At 52.2% G+C, this 4420-nt stretch overlaps 1 long non-coding RNA gene across 3 annotated transcripts; it reads left to right on the forward strand.

Moving 5' to 3' along the window:
* The first annotated feature begins 425 nt into the window (after positions 1–425).
* On the forward strand, positions 426–2241 carry LOC136102698 (uncharacterized). 3 transcript variants are annotated; one of them, XR_011739180.1, is made up of 3 exons: positions 426–694; positions 1207–1387; positions 1507–2241. It is a non-coding gene; the product is annotated as an uncharacterized lncRNA (long non-coding RNA). The 3 variants fall into 3 exon arrangements; XR_011739179.1 differs by having other exon boundaries at positions 1316–1387; XR_010651467.2 differs by having other exon boundaries at positions 1316–1387; positions 1971–2241.
* The last annotated feature ends 2179 nt before the right edge of the window (positions 2242–4420 follow it).

A 4420-nucleotide genomic window follows, 5' to 3' on the forward strand; every position in this document is an offset into this window, starting at 1 on the left:
CAAAAACGGAAATAACAAGGGTGATTGGGGCTCAAAAAGAGCATATGGGCGCTGGGTTGACAGGGTCTCTGTGCAGGAGGCATTGGCTTCCCAAGCACCCTTCCAACCCCAGCACGCCTCCTCGGAACTTCCCGGGCACCCAACTACCGCCCCCTGCCGGTTTTCCAGAGCTGCCGCTGGCCCCTCTTCGGCCCCTTCGCAGCCGAAGAAAAGCTGCAGGTTCGCGTGTGACAGGTGAGCCTGTCACCTCCTGAGGAGCGGACCCCGGGGGTTGCTGGGGGTGGGCGGGCACACGGGGACCACCCCCCGCAAGGCACCGGCGCCGGGCGCGGCGGGGATGCCCGGCCCAGCCGGCAGGTGGCGCTGGCAGCCCGCCGGGAGCACGGGAGCGGCGGGAAGGGAAGGGAGGGGTGGGGTGGGGAGCGCACCGCTGCGCGCAGTCTCACCCCGGAAAGCCCCGCCGAGCCGCTTCCAGAGGCCGCCTCTACCCAGCTGGCCGTGGTGCCCCTGCCAGCAGGTCCCCCCGCGGCCGGATGAGGCCCCCTGAGGGTCGGGGAGAGGGGCCAGGCTTTCAGCGCTCGTTGGGCAACTCCCAGTGCAAGATGCAGACACAAACAGGGTCTTCAGAGACGCATACCGCTTCCTACGTTCACCTCTATCAGAGACATCCGAAGGCAGTGGAGCAATGATGAAGGTAAAGCGAAGCAGCAACCCCACCTTCCCTGCCAAGCTGGGATCCAGTCACCTCCCCAAAAACCTTTATCATGTTGCCCATGGGGCAGGTACTCCTGCGGCAAAATGGGGGGAGTGGGGGCGGGGCAAATGCAGTGGCTGCACATAAACAAAATCAGCACGGGCCACAAAACTCACTCCAGCACAACTGACTTTTCCTACAGTACCTACTTGCATGTCAAAGACAGACAACCTGGAGGTTTAGCTGGCTCCAGCCCGCCCAAAAAACGTGCCCTTAGGGAGCTCAACAGCCATCTCTTAACAAAATGTCATCTTGCCAGAGGCTGATACAAACTGGACAAAGTGCTAGGAGCCATGTGATGGGGAACACATCAGCTGAGCAAGAGATGTAGGTCAGTGGGTATAAGGCAGGCCTGGGCCACATGTGGTACAAGATGTGATGCTATATTTTTGGCCCACTGGGTTGCAGAGCTCTGGGAGCTTGCTTGGCCCACAGCCCTGTGCTCATCTCAGCAGACACTGCCTTGCCTGTGGTGGTTGGGAAGCACCAGCCAGTGATGAGCGTGGAGTGTACATCCTGCGGCAGTCAGCTCTTCTGAGCTCAACTTTCTGTCTCTCACAGCACACAAAAGGTGACGGGGGCAGATAGTGTGGAGTGAAGACAGTTCTTGGTGGAGGCTGAAGATATGGAAGGGTAAGAGAGTGGGAGCCCTGCAGTTGGTTGTGGGCAGGGCAGGGTGCAGTGGTGCTGCAGGGGCTGGGCGGGGAGCACAAGGGACCAGCTTACACATCCATTCCCTGGATCACCCACAGCATGGGGCTGTCACCATCATGATTCAGGAGTCAAGCAGCTCAAGTGCTTTTGTGGACGTGGGATGGGAGCCGACCACCGCAACCCAAGAGATACCTCTGCCCTGCTTCCCTCTCCAGCTTGAGAAGCCCCCAGCCCCACAGTTGTGATCTCCTTTGGGAGGGCAGTACTTGCTCCCCCGAGCAGGATGCACCTGCAGAGGAGCATCCCCCACCCGCACCTCACTAAATCACCACTGATGAGTACTGCAGTCCTCCCTGCAGGAGGACAAAAGCTGCATCAGATGTGAATTTTACCCACTGCAGTGATTCATGTTCTGCTGCAACATGGTTAATCATGTTCCAGGAGTTTCCCAAGCTTTTGCTGGGGAGCCCCAGTGTTTTCTCCTTGTTTGCTATATTACGTTGCATTTGTCATGAATGGAGAGCAAAAGAGCTGCTGCACTTGCCTTGTTTTGGTGTGCTAGAGCTTTCCCTGGGACTTTTGGAGGTCTGCTGGAGCCGTGGCAGAGCTGACAGTTGCTGAGCTACCTGGGAAGATGCGTGAGGCACCAGAAGCAGGACCATGATCATCAGTGACCACCAGTGTTTCAGGACTCTGCTTTTGTCATGGGATAGCATTGTTAACCATTAATAGCATGTCATTAGCCCGCTTTTCCCTTCTAGTTTCAGCTCAGTTGAGTGTTCCCAGCTCCTCCCTCGTCTAAGTCCAACCTAATAAACCCCATATTACCTCTGCCTGAGTGGTGGCTTCATTTCAGTGCATGTGGAAAGGAGGGAAGGGAGTAAGGAAGTGCAAAGATCTTGATGAATGAAGTTGAAGATAATAAATTATACACTCAGTAAAACCATAGGTAAAGCCAGTGGCATGAACAAGGAAATAAATTAATAATTATTTGTTGTTGACTAGACTTAAACACTGACCATATGTTCCAGGCTGAGAAGTGGGTGAGAGTAGATGGTCAGAAGAGCTGCGAGGAGACACTGTGCTCTTCAAACAACATGTGGCTTACCTGAAGAACACCTTGCTGCAAGGTGTTGTGGATGCACACATTTTATATGATTTCTGAATCTCTTTCAAGAATGATTTGCTGGTGCAGGAAGCTTCATGCTAGTGAGTGGGAGAGGACACTGTAGGAGCATCATCCTCCTGCTCTGTTCTTATGCTCTTCTCAAGGTGTTTTTTACCAGCTGCTTCCAGAAACAGAATGCTAGTCTACACAAATCCCTTTTCTGATGAGTATAGCCCTTTCTTTTTCTTTCCTTTTAGTCTTTTTTTCATTCTGATGCTATTCTGTACATGAAGGAAAGGCCAACAAGCTAGTTAGCAGAGATCTTTTTCTTGAATATTTTGTATATGAGACGGCCTGTTTAGAGTTAATGACTTTCATAAAGGACCACACCACTGTGCATTAGCTAGCTGTGCTGCTGGCAACTGTTTTAGCCGGGGAGAACATCAGTGCATTGAGTGTTTGCTTCTGGGAAGACTGGGCATGTGGGCAGAGACACAGCCTGCATGCAGAGGCCTGTGTTTGGCCAGAATAATAATATGCTTCATTACATGATGTGCATCTCCCTCGCTGGCTCTCCCAGCTCAGCCTGTCAGCTTTCATCTTTCCCTCATAATTCACTGACATTCTCATTAAAATTGCCATCACTTTTCCTGCTATCTCTGCAATCAGTCTTTCATTGCTCAAAGCATCATCCCAAATGCCATTTCCAGCTTTCAGAAGGTCAAGTGCTCAACCTGCATCTTCTTCTGGTCTGTCAGGAATTAGTGGTTGCACCTCCTGATCCAGAAAGGTCATTGCCCTGAGATGTGCAGGAAAGATTTGACTCTGATCCATGACCTCCACTTCAAGCTCCATATAACCATGTATTTATTCCATTTCTCTTTTGCACACATGTGCATAAGAGAGGGAGATGTATTTTCCACAGAGTTAATGGACCCATGTTCCTATCTGTGTGCACCTTCAGAGCCACAAGCAAGCAACACAGCACACCCTGGGTTTTCAGAGCAGACACGGGGCCAGGTCAGAGTGACTGTTGTTGGCAGGGTAGGTGGGCAGTGGACCTGACCTCTGGAGAAGTGCAGACTAGCTACTTGCAGAGTTATACAAGGATGCTTGATGCACAAAAGCTGGCTTGGTGCTACCAAGTGCAAGCCTGCAGGCCTAGAAAATCTCCAATGGGCCCTTCTTCAAGGGGATGAGTGAAGTGCTCCCTGCTGCAAAAGGCAGGATCTGGGGAGGCAACAGTGGGGGAACATTTGATTAGTGGGAGGATGTTGGGGTGAAGAGAGGAAAGCCTGGAGCAAGAAACTACACCAGTTACTTGTAGTGACACAGGAGTAGATGGGAGCATGCACAGAGGCACTGCTGGAGGCAGCAGTGGCTGGCAGCTGGGAAGGCTGCAGATGGTATTTCTTGAGAGGAGCTGCTTCAACAGCTTGGACAACTTGAGCTGCCTGTGCTGAGGGCCCAGCCATGGTGCTTTTTGGAGTGGGGCTGCACCAGGGGAACATGCGCTTCCCCAGGCCAGCCAAAAAACTGAGATCAGAAGCCACAGAGAAATCCCATGCCTGCAAGTGCTGAGCCACACTGTCCTGCCTGACTAGCAATTGGGAAGAGCCAATTAGCATATTTTAATGTAACTGATTAGTGCCTGGTCATGCAGCCTGGGTGGTGGGTGATGTTTGAAGCAGATTTGAAATTACAAGCATGCAGACACCAAACCACAAGGGAGCCAGCATGGGGGAGAAATGATTTTCCAGCTTAACAGCTGCGGCCCCAGTTTCTCTGCTACTCCTCACAGCAAGCTGCCTTTAAAGAGCCACACAAAGGTCTGGGGTGAGCACTTTAAAATTAAGAAATTAACTTTTTTAATTAACGGAGTTGAGGTGGCTGGTGTGATGGTG

The sequence above is a fragment of the Patagioenas fasciata genome, chromosome 5 (genome assembly GCF_037038585.1).
Source record: "Patagioenas fasciata isolate bPatFas1 chromosome 5, bPatFas1.hap1, whole genome shotgun sequence".
NCBI classification, from domain to species: Eukaryota; Metazoa; Chordata; class Aves; order Columbiformes; family Columbidae; genus Patagioenas; species Patagioenas fasciata.